General features: G+C 43.9%; 1 protein-coding gene across 8 annotated transcripts in view; it reads left to right on the forward strand.

Annotated features, from left to right (window-relative positions):
- LOC126272723 (insulin gene enhancer protein isl-1) overlaps positions 1-14835 on the forward strand; it is a 401780-nt gene that overhangs the window by 252349 nt on the left and 134596 nt on the right. The window lies entirely within an intron of this gene.

Genomic DNA, 14835 nt, shown 5'->3' on the forward strand with positions numbered 1-14835 from the left:
AAGTTCCCAATCGAACAAACAATACTCAACAATCGGTCGAACAAGTGTGTTGTAGCCACTTCTTCCTTGGATGAATTAAATTACGGTACGTGTCTTCCGATGAAACTGTCCGGCATCTGCTTTCCTACATTTCCTTTATGTGGTCTTCCACTTTACGTTGCTCCTGATTGTTGCTACTAGGTATTTTACTGTAGTTCCTGTTTTTCAGTATTTGCCGCCAAGAGCGGTGGATGTCTTCACCTATTTGCCTGCAACACATTACAGTTACTTACATTTAGGATCAACTGCTAATCCCCGCACCAATCGTACACTAGTGACCAAAATTAAAGCAACAAACGGAAATTGTGCAAGGTTGCGTTTATTTTGCCACAAAAGAGTATAAACAGGTGATAGTAAAGTAGAAACAATGTCAAGAATACAGAACATAAAAAAGTGCAACAGGCATAACAGTAGACAAAAATGTTCTTAGTTTCTTCCAACTTAAACAGATTTGCACACACATTCCGACAACTGGTTAATGTGTTCACTGTTGGGAGTGACCATCTCTGCCACCAATGCTGACCTGGCAGCGACAGAGCATGCTGTGGATAAAGTCATCAATTTCATGTTGAGGCAATAACGTCCATTCTCCGTACAGAGCTGCTCGCAAACCTTGGAGAGATGTTGGTAGACGTTGACGGGAAATTCCGCACTTCATTGCTACCTCGGAGATGCTGTGTCCCATCGCTCGTGCTCCGACTTTAACACCACGTTCAGACTCACGTAAATCTTGATAACCTGCCATTGTAGCATTAGTAACACATCTAACAACTGCGCCAGACGCTCTTTGTCTTATATATGCGTTGCCGACCGTAATGCCGTATCCTGCGTGTTTATGTATGTCTGTATTTGAATATATATGCCCAAACTAGTTTCTTTGGCAATTCAGTCAGCGCCTATATAAGATAACAAGTGTCTAGCGCAGTTGTTAAATCGGCTACTGCTGCTACAATGGTACGTTATCAAGATTTAAGTGAGTTTGAACGTGGTGTAATAGTCGGCGCAGAAGCGATGGGACACAGCATCTCCGAGGTAGAGATGAAGTGGGGATTTTCCCGTACGATCATTTCACGAGTTTACCGTGAACATCAGGAGTCCCGTAAAACATTAAATCTCCGATATCACTACGGCCGGAAAGAGATTCTCCAAGAACGGGACCAACGACGACTCAAGAGAATCGTTCAACGTGACAGAAGTGTAACCCTTCCGCAAATTTCTGCACATTTCAGTGTCAGTGTGCGAACCATTCAATGAAACATCATCGATATAAGCTTTCGGAGCCGAAGGCCCACTCGTACACCTTTGATGACGGCAGGGCGCAAAGCTTTTCGACTCGCTTGGGCCCGTCAACTGTTGATAATTGGAAACATGTTGCCTGGTGGGACGAATCTCTTTTCAAATTGTATCGAGCGGATGGACCTCCTGAATCCATGGAACCTGCATGTCAGCAGGGTACTGTCCAAGCTGGTGGAGGTTTTGTAACGGTTTGGGGCATGTTCAGTTTGAGTGATTGGGACCCCTGGCATTTCTAGATACGACTCAGACAGGTGGCACGTACGTAATCACCTTGTCCAATCACCTGCATTCATTCATGTCCATTGTGCATTCCGATGACCTTAGGCAATTCCAGCAGGACAATGCGACACCCCACACGTCCAGAATTGCTACAGAGTGGCTCCACGAACACTCTTCTGAGTTTAAACACTTTCGCTGGCCACCAAACTCCCCAGATATGAACATTATTGAGCATATCTGGAATGTCTTGCAAGACTCACATCCCCTCGTACTCTTGCGGATTTATGAACAGCCTTGCAGTATTCATGGTGTCCGTTCCCTCCAGCACTACTTCAGACATTAGTCGAGTCCATGCCACGTCGTGTTGTGGCGCTTCTGCGTGCTCGCGGGGTCCCTACACGGTATTAGGCATATGTACTAGTTTTCTTGGCTCTTCAGTGTATAATACACTAATCATATGCGTAAACAAAGCGATCGTTATGAGGTAAAGCCCGACAGGTATGCAGCCCGCTTAACATAATGGTACTCGGGTTGTAACCTTGACTGACCAAAGCTGCGAGCAAAACTAGCGTAGAGTACGCTTACTAAAGGTATTCTACGGTAGCCTAGCTGCTCCTAGATATCACACGAGTTTTCCGGGAACGTTAGGTGTTGTACGCGGAGGCGGGTTCTCTGAAGGCAGCCGCTGTGCTGTAAACAGACAGTGGCAGGGGCAGGCGTCCAGGGGAACACGAGTCAGCTGCGGCGCCCCCTGCGTCTCGGGTGTCCGCCTGAGTGACAGCCGCGCGGCTGTTTAGCGTCTCGCTGACAGGCGCGTGGGTGGCGCGAAACACGAGACGCGAACCCCGGACCCCCCGGGTCGCGGGCCACGGCACCGCCTGCCTGCCTGCGTCTGTCTTTCCCTTCTTCCTCCTTTTCTGCCTGGGAATGAGCAACAGTGGGAGATGGTCTGTTGTGTATCTACATCTACACATATAGTTTGGAAACCACTGTGAAGTGCATGGCAGAGGTTTCGTCGCATTGTAGGAATTATTAAGGCTTCTTCCCGTTCCATTTACGTATGAAGCATGGGAAGAACGATTCCTTAAACGCCTCTATCCGCGCTGTAATTTATCTAATCGTGTTCTCGCGACCCCAATCGTAGCGACATAAATGAGGTTGTCGCATCTTCATAAATCGCTTAAGGGAAATGATATTTCAAATTCGATTAAATTTGACATTTTCTGTGTTCGTTTCCATAATACACTTTAGACTGCTGAATGTTTTGGAAAATTATACATTAAAACAGACAATTTTAAGACTTTCAAATAATATTCTTAGACTTGAAATACGACAAAACATTCTCGACATCTTTTATATACTGCCAGAGTTGAACAATCGCATCGTGGGGACCATGTAGTCTAGAAGGCTGTGAATTTCCTTGTTTTGACGCCACTGTTTCGTCTCAGAAGTTGACGTTACAAATAAACGTGTCAGTCCTTTGTTTCTGGCAATAGTTAGTATAATAACAATGCTAGCCAGCGATTTCTGTAGTGTACTTGTACGTGCTCTTTTATATGTATATAAAACGAATAAAAGTACAAATACGTTTAAAAAACGCAAATTTGCGGATAACCGATGTGTCATATCCGAGTCCGCATCTCGTGGTCGTGCGGTAGCGTTCTCGCTTCCCATGCTCGGGTTCCCGGGTTCGCTTCCCGGCGGGGTCAGGGATTTTCTCTGCCTCGTGATGACTGGGTGTTGTGTGCTGTCCTTAGGTTAGTTAGGTTTTAGTGGTTTTAAGTTCTAGGGGACTGATGACCATAGATGTTAAATCCCATAGTGCTCAGAGCCATTTTTTTTGTCATATCCGAATTTCTGTCTGAAGTTGTTGAAAACACGTATGAAGAAAGTGGAGGAAGTGCAAATAACCAGAATAATGTGAAGTGACCATGTCCTCTTCTTCTTGGTGTAGGTATAGGCAGGATGAATTTTCTCTTAACCGTTGGCAATAATGGCCGCAGTCAAACTTATATTCCTATACTTGGTAAAGTCCGAGTTAGTAAAGGGACGTTGGATGGGAAGCCCCCAGATTGCGAATGAATCTTTGAATAATGTTGTGTGGTTCCATGTCCCTAATTTTATTTTCCCCTAATGACTTTAAATTTATCAGTGTCTAATGCAGAAGTAAGTTTTAACGCTGGGAAATGTAACAGACGAAAGGTTCTGGAGAAGATAGAGGTCTGCGCGAACTGGATGTGGTTCGAAGTCAGGCCAAGCAGAGTTTACTGCTCAGTAAATGAAAAAGAGGCAAAAAAGAAAAGGAGATGGTGCGATTTGGGCGATAGCGACGGTGAAGTGAACTCATGCAACGAGCCAAGACAATTATAGTGCATTAAAAAGTCAAAACTGTAGGTCTCTATAAAATCTGTAAGTTAAAAACTCAGTATCTCAGAACAACTATGCTATAAATGACCCGTTGTCGCAAAAAGTATTAAATAAACAAAAAATGAAATTTTCACATCGTGCCAAGAATAAGATTCAACAGTGTCGGAGCTAAAATAATAAATATCCCACGTTGTTTATGTTAATTTTTTGACAAAATTTTCCAGAAAAATTAGGAGTTCGCGAAAAATATCATAACATGCCTCATGGCACATTTTCTGTAATAATTATGTTTCGGAATATCTACAAAAGTACATTAATTCAGTAATGAACATTGGTAGTTGGCGTTCTAAAAACTTTCCAAGATAACAGGTCACATAGTCTGCGAATTTAACACGGGCAGCTTAGGACATTCAATCGCTCCTTAATTCTGGTTCCAGAAACTGTCCAGACAGGCCTTCACAACATAGGTAGCGTGTTTTCAAGCGTCCGCCAGTTTAGTTCTTTCAAAATCTTCATGACGCTCTCCCATGGGTCAAACAAACGTGTGACCATTCGTGCTGCCCTTCTTTGCATCTGTTCAGTATCTCCTATTTCGTACGGGTCCGATGAATTTGGACAATATTCTAGGATGGTTCTCACGAGTGTTTTGTATAACTGCACTTTCCTACTATTCTACCGATGATCCAGAGTTTTCCACCTTCTTTACCTACGACTGAGCTTATGTGATCGTTCCATTTAATATACCTACGAATTATGAGGCGCAGCTATATGTAGGATTTGATCTATTCCATCAGTGACATCAACATCGTAGTCATAGGATCCTACGTTTTGTCGTTTTATGAAATGCATATTTCTTATCATTTAAAGCAAGTTGCCAATCTTTGCACCACTATGAAATCTTACCAAGATCTGACAATATTCCTTGAGCCCGTTCACACAGTAAATCATTACACACAGCTGCATCATGTGCGAAAAATATCACATTAGTATTAATATCATCTGTAAAGTCTTGATATTTAACATGATCAGAATCACAACCTGCACCGCTGGGATGTTACTTCTACATCTGAAATTGACTCTCCATCCAAGATAATATAATGTGTCCTCCATTACAAGGAATCACCAATTCTGTTAAAAGTATCACTCTTACTCCACATTCCTACTTTAGACAGTAAGCGTGTAGTCAGGTACAAAGGTCAAATGTCTTTCAGAATTCACCAAACATTGAGTCTGTATTCTTCGAAGGCCTTCGGGATGTTACGTGAAAAAAAAGGGCAAGTTGGATTGACGTTTTCGCAATATATACTGATTGACGTGGAGAAGATTATTCTTTTCGAGATACCTCATTACATTTAATCTCACAGTACACACTAATTTTCTACTGCAAGTGGATGTCATGGATACTAGACTGTAATTAAAGTGAATCACTCCAGCTGCCCTTGTTGTAGATGAGTGTGATCTGTGCTTTCTTCCAATACTGGCCACGATTTTTCTTCTAGGGATCTACGGTAGATTTTGGTTAAAAGAGAATCTTCTCAACTGGAAATTCGGAATACAATCTGTTGGGATTCCATCGGGCACTTACCACCAATGGCACTAATATCTACTTCACTCATTTTTGTGTGGTACGAGAATTAAATCGGGACATTATTCGTGGCTTTGTTTGTAAAGGAACATTTGACAACGGAGTTAAACGTTTATGCGTTTGCTTTGTTATCTTCAGTTCGATTTCCAATATCGTCCTTGAGTGTCTGCACATTAACTTTGGTGCCACTAACAGCCTTTACATACGAGCAAAATTCCTTTGGGTTTTGTGGGAGATGTTTTGATAATATTCAGCTACGGTCGTCATTGAAAGCTTCACTCTTTGTCCTCTTGAAATTTCACGCGTTTGATGTTAACGAGGTAATAATACGTAACTAATCGTCAGAAATGAGTATTTTAAACCACGCAAGATGTTGAAGAACGAAGCGTGTGAGCCACGTGTGTCTAAACTGCTGAAGTTTCGTTACAAACAACTGCCTGTTGAATCGCCGCTGGTGGGACAAACATGAAAAAATTACACGCAGTTGTGTGTGTGTGACGTGTCCTCGGTATTTAACACTGTTTGTAGTTTACGGTTGATGGCCGCAGGACGAAGAATTTATACTTATAAGAACTTTCATATGGGCATTTACTGCACAGTGGAACAAGATGTAGTGCTTTCAAAGCCGAAAGACTGTACAGAGAAAAGAAATGAGCACAACACTAGCGTAAGCGACCAGTTGGATGAAGCTGTTGTTCCTATGTCATACATAACTAACGTTAGTGGTCGTATTGTGCTTTCCCCGAGCGCAAGGCACGTTGCCTTAGTTTGCAATGAAGATTCACCTTCCAGAATAATATGCTGATTCCTATTTGCCAAAAATTCGAATCACTCATCTGTCCACTCTTTATGACGGTACGTTGGATATTAACTGAAGAAGTTGTGCAATGCCAAACGCTTTTCGGAAATCTAATGTGATGGAATGTAAACAACCTGATAAAAACTGTCCGGACATCTGTTAGCGGACATTACTGTGTGGTGATGGCTTGAAATCTGCTGCGGACACTTTTAAGTAAGGTATCTAAATGTCTGTGGAGGAATGGCGACTCATTCTTCCTCAAGAAACTGAAACCAGAGGAGGTCGGGTAGCGGTGTTCACCGCTGGGGTCTGCAGCGAAGTTCGCGTTCTGTCTCAACGAAAGGGGCAACCGCTGGGTTCAGTCTGGGCCCAGGGCAGGCCAGTACATTTCATGAACGTCATTGTACACACGCCATTGCTTCACAAATGCTACTGTATAGAAGGGGACATTTGTCATACTGATACAATGGTTCAAATGACTCTGAGCACTATGGGACTTAACATCTGAGGTCATCAGCCCCTAGAACTTAGAACTACTCAAACCTAACTATCCTAAGGATATCACACACATCTATGCCCGAGACAGGATTCTAAACTGCGACCCTAGCAGTCGTGCGGTTCCAGATTGAAGCGCCTACAACCGCTCGGTCACACCGGCCAGCACTGATACAATCACTGATCATAGCCGAATTATTCCACCAGTGTGCACAATGTTGTAAAATGTGTTCATAACCTTCCCCATTTAGTGTTTTTTAAGCGTGACAAAGGGATCACACCCCAATCAGGAAAAATACTCCCATAGCGTTACACAACCACCTCCGTAACGCACTGTTGGCACTACATCAAGATTTCATTTCGACTGGAGATCTCCCGAACGACGTTCCGGCAGATTCCAGGGAAATTTTTTTCTTTAACTCACTGGAATAATTCAGCACAGGACATTTAAAATAGTACACGTGTATTTAGTCGCAATGTAAGAATAATTTGGCGCTGCGACGGCATCAACGCATGTGACAATGGGTAACCAACATGATTCGATGGATGGACAGGGCCGTTGGGCGGAGAGAGAGAGAGAGAGAGAGAGAGAGAGAGAGAGAGAGAGAGAGAGAGAGAGATTGTGTGTGTGTTTGGATCTTTTGTTCTTTTTGTTTTGATTGTAAGAAGTTGTTTTAAAACCTGAATTTCACAACAGTATTCCGTAAAAAATAAATTATAAATTTTACGAACTCGTGACTTGTGACTTTATGGCTGTATGTGCGTATGAGGAGGGGAGGGGGGGCGTTGTATGCTTGAAGAGGTAGGTTCTAGGAACTAAAATTATAGAAATTAAGCACTGCACTACACATGATGACAAGTAAAGTTCTCTTGGTATTCGCCAGATCCAAATCCTTACTTCAGATTACCACAGTTTATTGCGTCTTTCATCAGTCCAAATCACTCGTTTCCAGTCATCCAAAGTCCAGTATCATTGCTCTTTACACCACCTTAAGCGTCTTTTAGTACTGACTACAGAAGTTTGTCATGTACGACGAGCTATCCTACCATTGTAGCCGGTTGTTGTTAACTCCTTATGTACAGTCACTGTGCTAGTATTCGGACTCATGGTTGCCCTTTGGAACTCGTGTGTGATACCTTCAGCTGGTCTCGTGCGATTTTCTGCAATCGCCCTCTGCCCTGCTCGACGCTCCATGTTCTGCAGCACCTGAGGTTGCCTGGTCTTGCTTTCGCGGTGGTTGTTCTTTCGCGTTTCAATTTCACAATCACATCACCAACAATCGACTTGGGCAGCTTTAGAATAGTTGCAATGTTCCTGGTGAATTGATTACTCAGGCGACATCCAATGACTATTCCACGTTGGAAGTCACTGGGCAAACATGGACGACAGATGTTCCTGGTACTGCTTCTCTGCTGACAGCACAGTACCCCCGTCTCATTTTTTACTAGCAGGTCGGTATTTCGTGACGTCTGTCGGTAAGTTCTGCATTACACAAGGTATCCAGATATCTCTGGTCGGACAGTGTATCTACTGTATGGAAGATACAGGGTGTGAATGAAGCAAGCTGTGCCTAGCTGGGAAGCGGACCAGGGCAGAGCCCGCGATACCCCCGTTGCGGGCCGCACCGCAGCGCACGGTGTGCGGCCGCAGCAGGAAATGACGAGCCGCGAGTGGTGTCGCTGCCGGCCGCAGGAAATGAAGTCGCTGTTTGTGTTGGCCGCCGACGCTTCCTGCGCCCGCACACAAATACTGCGCGCGCATGCGCACTGCAGCCGCTGCGCTCCTCCCCGCTCTGCCTCAGTCCCAGTGTCTGTGGGGTCGCTACTGGACGCCCACTCTATAGGTGATCACTGCTAATTTAGAGCGTCAAACGCATCAGAAACGGGGATTAGTGGGGAGAGAATAAGCTTATTGAAAAATAAGAAATTTACAGATTATCCCGTCATTATTCAGAAAAGTTGCGTAGATTAGTGTTACATCGTTTCGACGACGAGATCATGACGTGCCAATAGCTCTGAACAAGGCTGCTAAAACGATGCAAGCAAAGGATGGGAGGCTTAAATCTGAGTTAGTGGTTGGCTGGTATTTTGAGTCCCAATGCCTCGAAACAGCGTCCATTCGTTTAATCACTATACCGCCTCCTTCTGTATGATTCTCGAAAGATCTCGAAAGAGATGGCGCATTGACTCGCATTCAGGAGAACAATGGTTCAAATTCCAGTAAGATCATCCACATTTAAGATCCCTGTGAAGGCAAATGTCAGGATAATCCTCTTAAAAATGACACTCTTTTTGCCTTCTCCTGATTGTTGGAATTTGTCCCTCTTGGTAGCTGGCTGGCTTAGGTGTGATTGGACCTACACACATAAACTAACACACAGAGTTGCAAACATCCTACAGAGGCAGGGCTTCAAAATAGCATATAAGCCTGGGCAAACTCTCCAATCAACCAAGAGGGACAAATTCCAACAATCAGGAATATATAAAATTGAATGTCAAAGTTGTGATGCCGTATACATAGGCATGACAGGCAGGAATTTTGAAACACGATACAAAGAACATATCAGATGTTGGAAGTATCAAACAAACCATTCCACATTTGCAGAGCATTTAAAACATCATAACCATCATCCTAAAAACATGGAACGAGAAATGAAAATAACGAGAATAAGCAACCATGACAAACATCTTATACAAACGCAAGAAAACTTCCAAATCCAGAAAGCCATAGCAGAAAACAAACATGTGATAAATGAACAAACACACATCAGCGCAGGTTCCCTACTACACTTAATAAAGGAAATGATAACATAAAGCAAAAAAACTCTTTCCCCTTCACCATCTGGACACACACACACACACACACACACACACACACACACACACACACACACACACACACACACACACACACACACACACAAATATGCATACACGAACAGATCACAGATACTTCAATAATTACACTCGAAAGTTTGGCAATAACATTCAATCTTTGGCAAAAACATTTGACAGTCGGCAACAGAAAACAAAAACATTGCATTGAAACAAGCATTCAGTTCATAGTGCTGTCGAATGTGGAAAAAACCGCAAATTGGCATTTATAAGAAGAAGAACAATACCAAAAATGCAACAGGAGCGTAATATGTAAGAAATTGTCCACGCAACCTGTAAGTACAGTTCAAAACATTACTACTTAATATGAAATATCAACCACCAGAACTGTTTATAACCTATAGGCACAGAAACAAAAACGTAAATTTAATAGCAAACATGTACATATTGCAGGCCACTGATGATGCCTTGCAGAAAATAAAGGTGAAACGCGTATGGCATTAAAATTGTGTTTATTGAGTTGCTGTCAGACGGTCCATAAGTAAAAACTATCAATATATCGTAATATTACACGCAACAGAGGAAGACAGGACCTCAAAAGTTGAAGATGACGCTACAAAGTGTTGGAGGCCGAGCTCCTAGGGCTACGGAGTGTTAGTCTCGCCCGAAGACACAAGAGAAACGGTGGTTTCTGAAATAAAATTTTGATGACGTGTTGGCTGTCTTTCCCGGTGATCAGGGAACAGGCCGGGCGACTCTGCCAGGCGTTGGCGAGAAATACTGTACCCAGCACGCTAACGGCATGCGTAGTTTTGCGGCAGATCAGGCTCCCTGCCTGATGGCGTAGCAGCGCGGCGGCGGCAGTGTGATAGGTGGTGTGGCCTTCGGACGCGCCACGATGAACTGGAACGCCTCAGCGCGTTCAAAGAGGGAGGCGCGATTAGGATTTTAACCCACAGCATCTCCCGGATGGCGGTTCTCGTGAAGGCACAAAATCCGGGGCTTCTTAAACACTCACTGCGTGACACACGTACAGCCTGGAAAGCGACATTCAGATGCCCACCCAGCGAGTAGAAGATGGCAGCTTGCTGTCAGTCGGCAAGGCCTTTCATCAAAAGAAGACACGGTACCTCCGCATCTTCTACTCGTCACGGCCGCGACTTATCAGGAATGACGGCGGGGAGCGACAAAGTCCATCCACAGACGGCAGCCAGCAGTCTCGTAGTTGAAGTCTTCAGGCAAGCAGCAACTACCACATCATGGTGCGCCAGCGCAGTTCACCTGTAACTAGCGAAGCTGTCATTCCGTCGTGATCAGCGTTGCAGTCGGAGTGAAGAGAGAGAATGATGGGGGTGGAGATGTTCGGTTTGTGAGGCGCTCAACTGCGCGGTCATCAGCGCCCGAACAAAGTCCCAATTTTGTACACAGTCCAAACTAGTCACTGCCACGATGATGACGAAATGATACGTACCACACAAACACCCAGTCTCCGGGCAGAGAAAATCCTCAGCCCGGCCGGGAGTCGAACCCGGGACCCCGTCATCCAAAGCCACTAGACCACGAGCTGCGGTCAGAGACAAAGAGGACGAGCTGACCAAAACAGAGGTAAGTCAAATACCACGTCATAGTAGCAGATTCGGCGGCCATTTACTCTCGCTTAAACAGAGGTGTCAGTGGTCCTGTCCGTACCGTGGTGTCTCAAGTACGCCTTGGATCGCTGCAGATTACTACCCCGTGTTGTAGAGTTTGCAGAAAGAAATTCTGGGTGCTGTCTACTGCACCGTCTGCACACCTTGCTGTAGCTCTGCTTGCTGTGTATGGGCGTTGCCATGCTTTTGGAATATTAGCGCTTTTTGCGTGCTCTAGATTACGGTTTTGACCCACCGTCTGAATCGGACTGGGTTCTTTTAACGTTGTGACGAGAATTAGCTTCGAGAATTTATTAATGTACTCGGAAACAGGGTTGCTGCGCAACAGGTGTCAGAAACACATTTGTCGTTGTCAGCTATAAATTACTTTTTTCTTTCGATATACCTCCTATGAAATGGAAAACTATGCCTTACGGTGAAATTACAGGTAACTCAGCTTTTTTCACTATGTCTCTTGCCGTTATGTACCTGCTCTTATTCCAGTTACAAAAGTATTACAATATTTGCGCATATGAGACACACTTCAAGAGAGAATTGTGTGTGCGTGCGTGCGTGTCTCGTGGAAACTTCTTCAGATGCTTAGACTCCTACTGCAGACAGGTCGTCAGCATTTCTTCTCCTAGTAGGATAACTTTTTATATGTACCAGAGTTCATCATTTTTTAATTTCCGTGAATAACTTTTATGTTTCAAAATTTTTAGATTTGTTTTAATGTTTGTTGGTCTATGGTTAATCTTCAAATCGTACTTTGCCTTTACTTCTACCGCTATAAGTATTCTGACAAACAAATCTCTAGAAAGGTGTGATATCAAGTATAGGGGTAGATCTAATTTTTGCTCTGAAATGTGGATACAAACGAATATTGTCAGTTACGAGGTAGTGTGCTCATGTGAGACCAGATGATATAACAGGGTAATCACAAAGTCCATGAAACATTTCAAGAAATTGAAACTTGTAGACAGCCAAGAGCAACGTAATTAATGATACAGTTTGTGAAGGACAAACCTTTGAAGATTTATATAGTGTCTATAAATGTTCTGTATATTCTCCCTTCGTCATACGCACACATTTAATTGATTTTGCAATTCTGCGCATTCACGACCCGGCATGTCAGAAATGAGTGTGTGAACAGCTTCTGCGATGCAGAGTCTCAAGCCATAGAGGTGGGACGTAAACGCTATCCTTGATATCATGATGATGTGGATCATCATCTCGAACGGTTTCCAGCCCCAGGCTGGGTCTGTTTGGAACATAAGCCTCGCCTTCTTGTCCTGCTTTGTCATCATTATTTTGTGTTCACACTTATGCAGTTCTCGCCTCTTTTTGCAACACGTTTCTCCATACCTTTCAGCCATCTATCCCTTGGTGTTCCTCTCGGTCGTTTCCCTCGCATCTCCATTTCATGTATCCTTTTGGGAATCCTCTTGTTTTCCATTCTCTTAAAGTGTTCATACCATCTTAGCCCTGATGTTTCTGTCTTGCTCTGCAAGGGCTTCTCTTCCACTATTCAACTTACCCCTTCATCCCTCATCTTATCTCTTCTTGTTACTCCTATCCTTCTTATGAGGAACTTGATTTCACATGCCTGCAATCTGCTTACATAAGTTTTCTTCTTTATCAATGTTTCAGATGCATAGGTCACTACAGGGATGTAGTAACTCCTATATAATACTTCTTTGGTTTGTTGTGTGGACGTCTTTGTTCCAAACCAGGACCCTAACACTTTTCAGGAATGCTTCAGACTGTCTCCCACGTTCACTGATTTCTTTCTCATTTCTTCCGGTTTCCTCTCACACTTCCCAAGTGCCTGAGGCCCTCCACATTCTCCAATTGTCTACTTCCAATATTTATTACGCTATTGGTCTATCTTTCTTAGGAACTGTAATCAGGATCTCAGATTTATTTACATTAAATTTCATTCCATGCTGTGTCACAGCTTCTTCCCAAGCGTCAACCTGTTCCTGAAATCCTCCTCACTGTTTCCCCCAGATCGTAAAGTCATTTGCGAACACCATAGCCTCCATGTTGACTCTTCAAGTTTTTTCTGGCACCTTAGTCATTATCTCATCCAAGACCACATTTAAGAGGAGAGGTGACAGTGCATTGCACTATTCCACACTACTTGTTTACTGAAACCAGTCAGTCCTTTCATTTGCCACTTTTACACAACTCAGACTTCCACAGTACATTTCCTCTATTTTACTTGCTGTCTCTTTTGCCCGCTCCCTCCTTTTCCAGTGCTTGCCGTTATCTTTCTTCTACAGACTGTATCAAATGCTGTTTGTCTATCGAGAAAGGCCTTGAAATAACTCCCCAAAAAAAATCGTAAGGCGTCGAGTCTCGTGTGGTGGCCTCTTGACTAGTGCCAGGTGGGTGTGGTCTACTACGGTCGGTGACGTTTCTGTCGGCTGTTTTCCACACTCATTTGCTGGCAACACATTAAGAAAAACACTCTTGAGAATTTCTCTTTCACGCACTATATCAATAGTTACGTTACTTTTGGCCATTTACCTATACTGATTTTTTGAAATGTTTCACGGGCTGTATAATTACTCTATATATTAAAGCTGCTGGCTCGTAGGGCAGTGTTAATAAATTTAACTTTAGTGGCTTATATTTAGTGCTCTCTCAAATTTAGCGTGGGGAAACGAAAGCGGCGAGAAGGAGGTGCTGAGGTCAGTTTCTGACAGGCCGCCGAGTGAAATGTGTACGCGTGTCTCGCCGATGCGAGGCGCAGCGCCCCCGAAAATAGACGCTGCGCCAGCCCCTGCCGATATTCGCGGGTCAGCGAGACTCCACGAGTCGTAGCCGGAGTTGCTCTGAAGGCCGCGGGCTCGCCAGTGCACCAATACCTTACGGATGTAATGAAACGAACTACTTAAGCAATCCGTACGTGGACCGTGCTTGCGAACGTAAACGATCAGCGTGCCGAGTTCAACGTGAACGCTAAGAAATGATGCGACTTCTGCTTACGGTACGAGTGCCTTAGTGTGATATGCGTGATTGCAGCGCTCTCTAGCGGCAGTTGTCGGCTGTGTCTGGCTCGCAAATCACAGTGTTTACGAAATGGACAGCCGTAAAATTCCTACGTTAACTCTACTAAACCGTACATTTTCTCCCTTGCACATATGCTAGTCATGTTCTTCTGTCTATAGTTGTTGTGGTCTTCAGTCCAGAGACTGGTTTCATGCAGCTCTCCATGCTACTCTATACTGTGCAAACTTCATCTCCCAGTACCTACTGCAAGCTACAACCTTCTGAATCAGCTTAGTGTATGCATCTCTTGGTCTCCCTCTACGATTTTTACCCTTCAATACTAAACTGGTGATCCCTTGATGCCTCAGAACATGTCCTACCAACCGATCCCTTCTTCTAGTCAAGATGTGCCACAAACTCTTCCCCAATTCTGTTTAGTACCTCCTCATTAGTTACTGTCTGTAGTATACTATCATAGTACTTCAATACCGTGTTATAAGACTAAGATGGTATGGACACTTAAAGACAATGGGAAACAAAAGGATTCCCAAAAGGATACGTGAAATGGAGAAGCA

The sequence above is a fragment of the Schistocerca gregaria genome, chromosome 5 (genome assembly GCF_023897955.1).
Source record: "Schistocerca gregaria isolate iqSchGreg1 chromosome 5, iqSchGreg1.2, whole genome shotgun sequence".
Lineage (NCBI taxonomy): Eukaryota > Metazoa > Arthropoda > Insecta > Orthoptera > Acrididae > Schistocerca > Schistocerca gregaria.